At 35.1% G+C, this 13,889-nt stretch overlaps 1 protein-coding gene across 1 annotated transcript in view; it reads right to left on the bottom strand.

The window, feature by feature from the left end:
* LOC133219908 (serine-rich coiled-coil domain-containing protein 1-like) overlaps positions 1–13,889 on the bottom strand; it is a gene marked incomplete at its 5' end in the record, with an annotated part of 420,442 nt that overhangs the window by 231,090 nt on the left and 175,463 nt on the right. The gene's annotated exons all lie outside the window — the stretch shown is intronic.

Raw genomic sequence — 13,889 nt, 5'->3', positions numbered from 1 at the left:
TCATGTAAGGATCTGAGGCTCAGATGAGGATAAGAAGCAAAAGAATGACCTGGTTTGCAAAGAATAACATTTATACAGCAGTTTACACTGGCATCATTGAGCAGAACAAGGTTGACAAGTACCAGCCTGTGAAGCGCACCCTCTTTGAGACTGTGGTTTATTTTTAATTCCATGTTGTAATACATATTGAAGAATAAAAATAATGTTTGCTAGCTCAGAACTAATACTTGTTAATTTATTTTGAAGCAGGTTTGAAATAATTGTCCCATTTACGTCCTAAACTATAATTTTCTACTTCAGGTGATGCAGTCCTTTACAACCACACAGTACTTGTGATACCAGAATGTTTATGTGCTTACGGCCAATTTTTTTGCTGATATACCTACCTGCTCTCCCAGCAGGATGAGTGCACACCCAGGCACATTCGCACATATATACACACACTCACCCCTCAGTAGAAATAAGCTGCCACTATGGGACAAACAGACCAAATAAGAGTAAAAATTACAGGATAAAAAAAGATAGCATTTTGGAAATTCTTATGTAATAAAAACCAGAATGAACTTCCTTCACATTCCTTCAGGTGAAGGATAGTTTTATGGTTCTTTACATTCTTCTGTCCTTGTCCTCTTGCAGCTAGTAATGGAGCATTACCTGGCAGAGGCTGGCACCACTTCGCTGACTCTAACAGAGCAACACAGATTTGTATCTGACCCCTTGCTCTTCTGTCCTTTTCCCTGTTGAGAGTTTTAATTATCACTCCCATGCTCACAATTCGGAAAATTCAAGCCTTCTCCATCACCACTACTTGTACATTATTTCTCCATGTTTACAGCTCAAGCATAAATTTCATAAATATTCTGCCACCCAACGACCACATTAAATTATAACAACATTGCAGTACGTATAGTATGGTCAAAAGGAGCACTGAATAAAGTGTTCCTCTGCTAGCACTATATGATCTGAAAAAAAAGAAGTAAACAAAAAAATAATCTGGAAAAAATTAATTGAAAGAATAAATAGTTATTTTAACCCCTTTCATTAAGAAATTCCAATATAAAATAACTTAGGTAAAAGAAAGCTCAGCCTTCCTGCAAAACAAACTTATCACCTGATTATTCCTTGCATTTCATGGTATACAATTCAACTAATTAAGTCTACCCGCCTTAAAAATAATGCATTTCATTTTTTATTGTTCCAAAATAACTGTAAAGTAAGCATTCCCCTTCGTTACTATTCTATCTAGACTTTACCTCTTCCTATTGCTTAAGCTAATAATTGTTTCTAACATATTAATAATGTGTATTAAGGACTTTCAGATGCTTAAATGATTTGCTATGATACTTTAAAAGCATTTCTCCTAGACCAAACTCTATCTTTCCACAGCTAATAACATCATTTTCAGGTCTTTTGAGAGACAACGTACATTACGTTCACAGGGAATGAAGCTTTCTGACTTCACTTTCTGTGCATGTATAAATAATCAGAGAACTATTTACATGCATGAAGAATACAAACAAACAAAAAAGATTTTATACTATTACACTGCGGGATGTGGTTTCAGTAGTGAAAAGTATTCAATAAATAAATATATTTATAAGCTGAGCTTGTGTGTGATAAATTTTTTGTAAGCTATTTTATAGCTGCTCAAGAATTTATAGCTCAAATGCAAGTATTAAAGAAGCACCACTCTTCCCTCTCAAAAAAACCAATAAAGCTTTCAGTTCATTTCAAACCCTTCTCTAGTAGTTACCTTGTATTTTACTCTGCTTTTTAATTTGAAATCTCTTGATGAAATGGGACAAAACACAATGAAATAAAGACCTTTTTCCAGAAACATGCTGAAAGAATCCATGAGTTCTTATGCTCGATACACCACTGCCAGCATGTTTCACAGTACGTTAATTAACACATATGGAAATGCAATTATAGTTTTTAGTATTAAAGAAATCTCTGTTTGGATGCAAGATGCATTGTACTAAAAGACTGCACTCCGTATCACAGAATGCCTACTAGTCCATTTGAAGGTAATATCAAGAACTGCAACAAGCCCTACATCTAAGTGGGGTTTTGTGGGATATACTGTGCTGACAAATCTAGGAAAAAACATGACAAGGAAATCGTAGAAACATCAAGAGCACTGGGAAAGGACCCTGATTCAGGGATCAGGGTTCAATATAAGCTGAGCTCCAGCTCAAAACCAACTACATGCTTCAACACTTTACCCAGGAAAATAAGTATCTTCTATATTCATCATTATTGCCCAATAAACTATACTTTTTATTACACATACCTGCCAGCTAGTGATGTGCAAAAAACACGGTTTCTCACTTCAAATAGTAGAGTTTAAATCTGTTTAATAGCTGTTAGACCTTTATGATAGATATTAACTCAGAAAGTACTTACAAAGTTTTATATTCTTGCAAAGTCAGGAACAATTGAGGGGAAATGAAAAATTGTTACCAGTTACCATATTTGTTGCTGGTTGTTTTGCTTTTTTAAGTTATTTGATTTTTTTAAAGTCACATATAGGATTTGCAGCACTGCAATCCCACACTATCATCTTAGCACTGTTTTACACATACGGATTGTCAGGGCAGGAGGACACAATGATTTTCACAATACATGTTTAAACAGCTACTACAGTTTCAATATACTGAAGAAAACAAGGGCAGTATATGCAATTAATTAAATTTCTTCACTGGCAAATCCCAAATCATCTAGTATTAGCACAATACTAGATGAATTAGCATGGTATGGTCAGAAACAGGTATTTCACATCCAGCTATGTTTCAGGGACAGAAGTTCACAGTATGCAAATGGAAAGTAAAAAGACGTAGTGCCTGAAGAAAAACTACAAACTGGATATTTTCTCTTCTTTGGATGATGCATCTTGGTTAGCTGTCCAATAATGCAATGGAATAGATGATGGTTCTCTCTTAAGAGCAGATTTTTAACATTATTAAGTATTATGGCTACATCTCTAGCTCTGCTACAAATTTCCCTTCCCACCTTAGGATGGACAGTGTAGTGTGTCCAATCTAATTCATCAAAACTCCAAAGAGCATATGCAGTTCTGTCCAGCTTATGTTTCTACTAAATGAACACAGCTTACAAATATATTAAATATATTATTAAATTACAGACTTTTTCTCAGAGACCTCTCCTATCCCTCTGGGCTTATTAAGGGATTACCTTAATGAGCAACAATATGTATACAACATCGACTCATGTAAGCTCTCTTAAAAACCTAACTAGATAACCAAATTTTTTAAAGGCAAACATTTAACGTATCTCTTCAAGATCGAGAGATACCGCTAACTGCTTCAAATTTACAAAGCTTCAGCTTTTTAAAAAAGCAGTGGAGAGAAAATACTTTAATAACAACTAAATAATGATATATACACAGGTACAGGACCAACAGAACCTTTTTTTTTTTTTTTTTTAAATCAGACCTCTTTTATTCAGAGAAGAAAAAAAAACCATGCAAATTCTGGTTATGCTGCACCAAGCCACAATACCTAGAGAGAAAACAAGCATTTGCATGAGGTTCTTCCTCTTCCTGTATTTTCTTAGGTAAATATACTTGGGTTGTTGGTGTTAAAACAGCAAAAACAGACTGGAAAATTTTACAGATGGCCAAATAAGAGTCCACTTGTCTATTAAGTTCATTAATTATATTTTATCTCTTTATTAAACGAATTAGAATTAAAGCAGTTTAGGGCATGAAACCTTTCAAGTTAATGACAACTACAAAGAGCCCAAAAAGTACTTAAATGTAAATATAATTTATAAAAATACAAAGCCTTCATAGACACAGTCAATGAACTTACATGCTCTTCTTTCTCCAGTACTACTTTTGTTATTAATACAGAAGACAACACTGCTTTTATTCATGATATATTTAAATGGTATAAATTGGGATATACACTTTGAATACTCCTATGGCAGTGTTCAGGGTCACCAGGCCTTAGCCTTTTTTGTTAAGGCTTCTGGCTTCAAAAACAGATTTTTCTAATTGCTTTCTTTTTTACTTCATGCTTGTAAAATGTTTACTTTTCACAAGCCACATAGAAAGATGTAAAAATCTCTGGAATTACTCAAGTTCTTGATCTGACACATTTTATTACATCTAATAAGAAATCTAGTATGACTGGTAAATCACATCAGGAAGTTTAACAACGAAAGTAAACTAATGTGGCTTGAAAGTATCACTAGATGAATTACAACCGTAATTCATCTAGAAACCGTAAGTAAAACTGAATTAACAGAATTCCATCTAGTGTAGATGAAAAGCCTACTCCACTAGTCGCTGGATGAGTGTTAAAATTTCAGACTTCTAGAAGTAGTCATTAAATGAAGAAGCTATTAATTAAATCCCCAAATGATGCAATATACGGGAAGATGTTTAAGTTCTAGACAGATGAAAAGAAAAGTGGGCCTATGCTGATAAGAATTACCAAAATGAGACGAAAAAATGTTACTTAGCACCTCTAAGGGAGATAAGCCAAACTGTACAAAAGGCATTAGATTTATGTTTCTATATAAATGCAAAGTAGCATTAACAATGCACGGGAAGATCTAAGACTGAAATTGGAACCAATAGCTAACCAAACCCCTCTTAAATATTAAAACTTGCAAAATCCACAAAAGCAATTCCAAAACCAGTCAAGTAGGGTGGTGCTCTACAGCAGAGACTGCTCCTTGGTTTGTAGTATAGAATATATTGAAAAGTCTCCCTACAAAATTCGGTAGCATTTCACAGGCTGCATAAAAGAAAACAGTTTAGAAAAACACTGGCTGCTCTGGCTAACCTCTAGCTTATACGAACAGACTGATTTGTGATTATCAGTCTCTGGGGTATCAAGACTCTCACAGTAGAGTTGAAAAAAAAGAACCCCAAAAGCAAAATCAGACAAATACAGAGTAGACCAGCAGTTTAGCACTCAAATTCCTATTACAACCAGAAATTTGTATCATCAGCTAATGAAGTTTCAAGAAAAACCTTGCTGCTGATTATGCTTATTGAGTAGAATTCTAGCAGTATGGGAATGAACTATTCCAATATGTAGACAGGCTCTCTGTATATCTCCATACAATATACACACCTAAAGCAAACAAGCATAAATCAAGATTTTTGTCTTTTTACATGGTGAGTCAGTTAAATGTTTTGTTTTGCTCCTTACAGAATACAAGTTACTGGATCTAACTAAACAAATTACTATAGCATAGAAAATAATTGTTTAAGCTATTTATAAAGGAGTTTCATTGCTTTTTTTTCTAATGTAGAAGTAAAATAAAACCCCTAACATTTTTATTTTCTGTTAATATTGCTGCCTCTTTTATGGCATAACACCGATTTTCTAGGACGTTAATATCCCAGGTTTCAGGCATAGCAGACAGATCTTCACCAATCCCCTATAGTGTGTTAGAAAAAGCTGCAAATTTTGTCCAATCTTACTTTCCATTCATGCCCACCCATGAGACACATTACTCAGACCCAAAGATTATAACATTGCTATGCTGATGACAACTACGTTTATTTCTCTATTAAACATTAATGATTCAGTATCCTGCCATAAATTTAGTGTGCATTTTTAGATGTACAAACATAAAGATAGCTATGAAATAAACTTTTTTTTCTGCAAGGCAATTTTTATACTGTCAATATATACTTAACTGCTATTATCTTACCTTGTCTTTTCCAAATATTTAACCACAAAACCGTATTTCTGTCTGTATTTTCAGCTAGTCTTGGTAACACTAAATCAGCTGAGAAAAGTAACCAAAAACACTTTATAGGAATTAATACTTCTGTAAAGATGACACAAAAATGAGTTATGTAACACTTTACTGTTGAAGCACGCACTCATGCTGGCACATTTTCTCATCTCCTTTTATAACAGAATTAGGACCAAGATGGCAATGGTTAAAAAAAAATAAAGCAACTAAACTTTTTTTTGTCTTCATAAGACAATTTCTTTCACAATTTAAAACTGAAACCCAAGACTTGATCAGTCATCCAAAGGACTAACCGGTATGGTATTTATGAATCTTCTACTACTGAGCATTGCAAAAGAGATACACTTAAACCAGCCGAAGCTCGTTTTGGGTATCACCATTTCTAGCACTGTCCATAGGGGACACTTAGTATGATAACTCCTGTTATCTATCATTCAGCACATGTCTCACAATTTAAACAACCTGCTTCCTCAGCAAAACGTCTTGCCTGAGCTATGTCCTGAAAGCGAGCCTGCATGTATCACAGTGAAAAAGTAAAGGCAACAACAGACTATGAAGGCAAGTAAAGAAAGAGAAATAGGAGGTTGCTGCCTTCACAGCATTTTTATTCCCAGCAAAAGGAAGCAGGCAATAAGGTATAAGTACAGCTTCTAGGTTTTACAGTACTTGGATTTTACTGCAGTTATTCTATCACGGACTAGTAAAGACAGGTGCACCCCGAGTTGTGAATGCTTGGAGAATGAATCCTTCTATGCTTCAAGAGGAAAAAGAAACCCAAATACCACCATAGGATGGCTTGCAAAATCATAGTCAGTGTCCTGAAACCTCTATAAAATAACCTAAAAACATGTCTATCTGCCATCAGACAGTACTTAATTAGCATGTTGTTTTATTTTGCTGATATGTTAGAGAAATAAATTGCACGCCTTTACACGAAATACAACAGAAGAGTGGAAAGCAGAAGTGCAAGCCAGTTGACCAGTCATCCATAGCAAGACAGTGGAACCCACTGGTTAGAAGCAGATTCTGTCTGAGTTGTATTTCAATTTTTCATTAAAGTCTGATATTTTAGGAGCTTAACCTTTCTATGGTATAGGTATAGCAGGTTATGGCAGCCCACAGGGAAAACGCGACACATTACATACCAGGAATGATGAATTTGGAAACACCGTTAAAGCACACAGGGTAGGTTGCTATCTGGCTGGCCCGTACTTTGTGATTCATTAATCAAAAAAGCATAGACTGCAGTAGAAGTTAATCCTATCATAACATGCTATAGCAGAACAAGCTGCACTATGGTTCTATGCCATGCTCTTATACACCTTCAGTAAAATAACACCACACACAAAAATGCAACTCTTCTAAACAACCTTATCTAAAATTCTCCACATGTGCTTTTAACTGTGATTCATGCTTAATCAAGGGATGGTTGTCACAGATGTCAATGGAGCTTCTTGAGGAATAATGCAAAAGTTATTTCTGCACATGTACCGCTCTTATTGGAGATAATTTGAAGATTTCTTCTTTTGCTATGAAAGAGCTTACTCAGTAATTAAAAGAGTCAAAAAATTAATCATCCAAAACTACACAGTAATCTTACTCAGAGTAAATTCCACCTTTAGAAATCTACTCTTTCTGTAAGAATATGTGAATTCTGTCTCAGAAACCAGTAATAACTTGATCTAATCTCAGCACCACAGAACGTATTTTCAGATGAAAATCCTCCAGATTTATTAGAAAAATAAGTATTTTACCAAGGAGGCAGAAAATAAAAAACATATTGCAAAGATTTGAAAATGTAGTGCCATGAACCACCCCCAAACCAAACAACAAAACAGAAAAAACACCCACCAAAACCTTCTTAGATTGAAGAATGCAAATATCTGATAAACATTCCAGCTCAAACAGAAGGAATAAAAAGGATAATCTTGATCCTTCCATTCTTGTGTTTTAAAAATACTGTCCTTTTCAGTACTCAAGAGTTATCTTGGTTTGGTTCCAAGAAAAGTTCCAATTCGTTCAAACATCCTAGCACAGAAACAGTTATATTAATTTATTTATATAACACATTACTAACAAAATTCAGTAATTCCCTCTTCTTACAGTATGGATATGCTATAGAGAAATCTTAACAGACAGTGGTGGTAGTGTCAGATACAGTCAAGTACCACTCATGAAACTGCAGACCAATTTCTGAGCACATACATTTCATGGTTTAATAGTAGCAGCATATAAAATTAAGTGCAACGGCATTTAAATGATGCCAATTAATGATCCACTAAGAATCTCACTGTATGACTTCTCAAGCTAGGTAGAGACAGATAAGGGTTTTAAAATTACCCGTTTAAACTGTTAATAAGAATCTGATTAACTAATGGCTTTTCTATCATGAACACTCATTTTTACTCTGAAACGTTGATACAAAAACATCACACTTGTTACCTCCACTAAAGAGGTATAAATCAATAATGCATTATTGGAAATTTAAATATTTTATGCAAATATTAAAAAAAAAAGCTGGTACATTTTCCTCACAAAGAATAAATTTTGATACTCAGAGATAAGGAAACCAAGGTACAGAAAGGAAAAACATCCTGGGTGAGATCATACAGAACATCAATGGAAGCATGAGGTCAGAAAACAGGCTTTTTGATAAGTAATTCAAAAGTCTCACAGCTCAATCATGGTGTGGATTAAAAAAAAAAAAAAGTAGGTACAGAAAGCTAAAGCAGAAATTCCATACCAATACTCAAAATACTAAGTGACGTTTCTTAACATTTCAACTACATATGCAGCATAAGATGGCAATGACACTGAAAAAGCAAAAGTATCAACCTTAAGGTATCATCAATTCATTGCTCCCTTCAGAGTTGTGAAATATATTACATCATTTTATCTTCAACAAGTACCTAAACAACATGAGAAGCTACCACATTTTTCCAAAAGCTATACATTGATTTGAGTGGTAATTCTGTGCAAATGGTAACATAAAAATTTCCACACACATTGAGCTTTGGCAGTATCACCTACAGCCCAAGCATGGATTCTTTCTCTTCGTATATGCTAATTTAGACTTCTGTATCATTTTGAGATGAAGAGAAATGCTCTTGATGAGACTGAACTGCAACTTGTTTCCCTATGAAATTTTGTCCTCCTGATAGTTTTTTTTTTTATTTATTCTACCTGACCAAAAATAAGAGTTTGTTGGGTTTTTTTAAGCACTACACTTTTCAGAGAACTTTTAATGTTTGCATTTCTCAGAATTATTATATCACCATCCCTTACATTCAACAGCTCCCGAAAACAGAAAAGGAATCATTCTTAATGCATTTTCATCAGTGTTTACATCATCAAGAATGTGGGCTGTCAGCTGCCAGTGTGTCACTAGTTTCACCCCTCAGCAGCACTCAACATCTGTAGCACTGCTCTCTAGGACCATGCTTGAAGGATCACCTCTCAAGGAAGGTCTGTAGTAGCATGAGACACATTCTCCAGGCACTCCAGGTATACTAGCATGTTTCTCCAAGACTTGCCATATGTGAAAGTATTCTGCTTATGACCACCCACCCACCAGAAAAAACATCTGACTAAAATGAAAAGTTCCTGTCCCATGGTGCCATTTGGCAACGCAGGCTGCACATGAAGCACTCTGCAGACTGCTGGGAAGCTGACTGTCAGCTTGCTTCATTCCTTTTTTTCCTCTTAACAACTCAAGGTACAGTTTTAACTTTTGCCACAGCTAAACTGCTGCAGGGGCAAGCTGCACTGAAAGAGAAGCCAGTGGTCTCTTCTACCTCTCCATCCCTTGAATGCCAGCTCTGCAGATCTGGATGCTGCAGGTGGACCCCCAACACCATGTCACACTGTGGGTCCATGATCACTACATTCAATGCTCCACAGAAAGCAGAAACCATTTCAGTTAGCATCTTCCAGCTAGAGCACTGTAAGTGTAGTGCAGAACTACACCATTATTAGTTATTGCTTTTCTTCCTTTCCTTCCTCCACCCTAAATGAAAAAAAAAAATCTCAATTCATCCCACAAGACCTAGTAACAGCTGAATGAATAGCTGAAGAGAAGAAATAAATTAACATTTGGAGCTAATATACTATGTGAACATCATGCTCCTGTACTTGGAGCTTTGCAGGATACTAGATTAAGAATAGACAACAAAACCACTTCAGTTTGAGGAATATTTTTAAGGATTGGTGTTTCTGAAAACATTAAGATAAATTTGTCTAAATGAAATATTGATGAATAGATATTTATCTCTTGCCAGCCAAACAGTAATAGCATTGAATTTTCTTACCAAATATACAAGTACATCTTTAAGGCTGCCCTTTCCATAGTTTCAGGGGTTTCTCGCTATGGTACAAATGGCAACTGAACTATTTTTAATGACCCAATTGAAAACACACTTACAAAATTAGTACTTTCACTTCCAAGAATGTCTATCAATTTCCTACACTATGTACACTATTGAGATCGGTTACTCAAGGATTTAAAACAAGAATATACGCCCACCCATGCACAAACCTGAGTATGCACATGTTCTTGCCATGGCCTGAACTTGGGCTATTTGAACCACATTTAAAATTTAAAATCGGTTCCACTTGAATTCCCTTAACTCTCATGCAAGGTCATGATCCTTCTGTCCTGACATTTAAAAACCTGTTGGATCAACACAGCATCAGGTTAAACTTGAGCTGAGCCAAATACTACTACTCCACAGCACGTAAGTCAGTCAATGCTCAGCCTCCAGTCCTGTCCTGCAGCCCTACCCACTCTTATGCAAGCAGCAGTGATTGTAGCATAGCTTACTGGCATGGTGAGCTCACCAAAACAATATATGTGTAACTGTGGGGAAAATGGAAGAGCCACACTATGTTGTCCCTGGTCGCTGTGTTTTCATGAAGACCTGAAGTGGTACACCAGCCAGCTGCAGCCTACAGCACAGGTATTATGGGGCCTCCTGCTTCTCCTATCTTAATGGTACTGGCATGTTTCTGACAACCCAGGGAGCCAGGTCAGGAGCTCAGCCATCAATTACTAAGCCAGTATAGAAGTGAATACCTTCGGGAACTGGCTTACCAGGCTTCCAGGTGAGAGCTAATGTAAATTCTGTGGCAAACTGCCACTGACAGGCTTAGCTAGAGTGAATCACATCTTCAGAGAGTTAGGATTCCCTGTAATCACCTACTCTTCCCTATTTCACGATATCGCCCTTTACAGTGCCAGCCTTGGCATTCAAACAGCTCTTGAAAAAAGACAGCCAGCAGAGAATTGTTCACTTTTTGCAGAGCTAAAATAGTTTCATAATATGAGTGAGCAGCTCAGCACCACTGAAAGGGGCAACAAGAGAGCACAAACCTGCTCTGTGGTGGAACTGAATCCCAGGGGTGACTCTTCCCAACAGCTCTGGATCACTGAAGGCTGCTTTTACTAATGAATCTTCTTGCTTCACAGGTTCCTATTAATAAAGAATTACTGACAGTTTTCTCCTTTCCACTTAGATTTAATTAACCATCTAAACTTCACCACTGCTTATATGCAGTACCCAAGCTGCAAAACCACTGATACACAAAAAGTATTGGTAGAATCTCTCAACTTAGAAATCCACGTTGAACAGTTTCTAACACAGTTTCTTTTCCTTAAGCTATCCAGATTCCATCAAATGCTCTGAAAGAGATAGTTTCTAGACTTTCACCCATCTCCATACAAGCTAAAGTGGCTTATTACTAAAAATTGTCTGGTACATGCAAGCATGCTAATTTATCTGAACTTTCAGCAAGACTGAAAGATCACTAAGGTGGAAACCTGCTGCAGCAATCCAGGGTCTGGTGGTAATTCAGCATCCCTCCCTGCAGATAACTAGTGTTGCTACAGCAATCACTCTGCTTTCTTAAGGCCTTGAAAAAGATTAAATGTTTAAATGTGACATTCAAGTAATTATGACAGCACAAGTGAATACCTCAAATGATGACACACATGGAGACTCAAACTGCCTTAGCAGTCATTGCTTCTAGCTCTCTTAAATACCTGCCAAACTTTATGACATAAATTACTGTTGGACCACATCTTGCAGACAGTCCTTGAAGTTCAATAGTGATATTAAGAACAACAATGCATAAATTACATACTTTAAGAATAATGGAGCAACGGCGACTTACTTATCTACTTACTACTGTAACTTATCTAAACTGAATCCTAGTGAAGAGAAGGTTCTTCCATTTATCATGCCATGTGCTTTGATTTTGATGGCTTTTTATAAATCTTTTTCCTAGCTTTTAAATGGACAAAAATACACAAATGTTAGGGTAATAACTGTCAGTACTTAAAAGTCAAATTTGCTTCTGTGAATAAGGTCTGTCTCTTCTAAGCTAGGACTAAGGAAATGATACATGTTATGTGAGGTTGGTAACTGTAGAGAAAACTCCAGAAATTTCAGTGACACAGCGGTACCACAACATGTGGATTTGGATTAACATGGTTTTTGTGTATTTGATGAATTAAGATGAGGTTAAAAGCAAATGGCTTGATTTCAGAACTTATGAGGGAGGAAAGGGAAAAAAGATGCAACTAATGATGAAAATTTGCAAGTAGAGATTTTTATTCAAGTTTTCTGAAAGAAATACAAACAAAACCAAATCATTTGTTTAAATCATTAGAGAGAACCTTGTATGGCTTCTGGAAGCCATGTCAAGATCCTATGTGCTCTGGAATCTTCTATTTATTTAAATTAGAAAACCACAATAGCATTGTAGAAAATACAACCATAATAGTTTTTAAAATATCTAAGATCAAATGTATTTGTAAGTCTTGCACAAACATAACTGTTTGTCGTTTTGTTTTTTAAATTTTTATAGCTGATATATATAATAAACAAAACAACAAATATTTCACTAAGCAGCACATAATCACCAATTACTGTTAATGCTATTATTTTATGAGATGGTTGAAATGCTCTTTTTTGACTACTGTTAGTAAATGTTTATAAATAACATTTTTTGACTTATGGCAAGAAACCAAAAAAAAAGTTAAAATTACTTGACAGCAGTGAATGGATTTAAATACAATAATAATACAATACAATAATACAATACAAAATTAAATACAATAATAATAACTGGGTTTCAGCTATGGGTTTTACTTGAATTTAGAAAGAGGGAGTTTGTAATAGACCAACTATAATGATAAGATCTGCTAAAGTTTATTTTTAGCTTATCATGGTTGAAAAATAATACTTTGCTTAATCTACCACATTATAAAAATTACATATTTCATCACAATGTGCACATGTACTTTTAATCTGCCACTGAAAACAGAACTGAAATTAAAACTTGCACAACATTTTCTTCTTTTTCAGAATTTTAGATTGCCCAGATTTCAAATTTTGCTTGTATATAAAAACAAAGTATATAAAAAAGAGATTTATTATTACTGTTATCACAAGAAATACCTTATATTGCATACTGACCTACACATTATCTGTATACCATGGTCACGTTTGTTACCTACACAAGGGTTTAGCTTCCCAAGAATAAAAAGGAAGTATTCATCAAAACAATAAAAGGAAAAATATTCCAGAATTTCTCTTCCCTTTATGTGCAGATATATTTAATTAAATCAACAGTAACTGTTAGAGAAAATACCACTAACTAGTTCAATTCATCAAAAGGTAAATCTAGATGCAAAGTCAGGTTTAAGATAGATATTTTGAAACTGTGCCAAACCCAGCATGTTATTTTCCTCTGTTCACAGAGCACTAAGTTGAGCAATGAGAACAAAACCTATTTGCCAATGTAAATACAATGAAGCTGTCCTTAATTAGCACATGCAAATGTAAATTCAGAAAATTGCTTATTATCTACAATGTTCAAAATTGTAACTTCTATTTATACAAATTTAGAGGCTATATGCGGTGTAATTAGGTGTATATTTTAAGGATATGCATTAATCATAATTTGTCTTCGCAAATAGGATTAATTAGTGTTTGTAATAGCATATGCAAGTGAAGATTAACTTTGAATCACACTTGCTGAAGTAATAGACTAAATGAAGTTAGTATCATTTTTTCTTTTTTTTTCTTTTTTTAAACAAAGGGATCTACATACTTCAGCCTCATTTCAGAAACTTTCATACTAAAAGA

This window comes from Neopsephotus bourkii, unplaced genomic scaffold (assembly GCF_033783945.1).
Source record: "Neopsephotus bourkii isolate Nb327-2 ecotype Australia unplaced genomic scaffold, CSIRO-AGI_Nbou_v1 NB_1384, whole genome shotgun sequence".
Lineage (NCBI taxonomy): Eukaryota > Metazoa > Chordata > Aves > Psittaciformes > Psittacidae > Neopsephotus > Neopsephotus bourkii.
The sequence above is the reverse complement of the archived record's forward strand: the minus strand, read 5'-3'. Positions and strand labels throughout refer to the sequence as shown.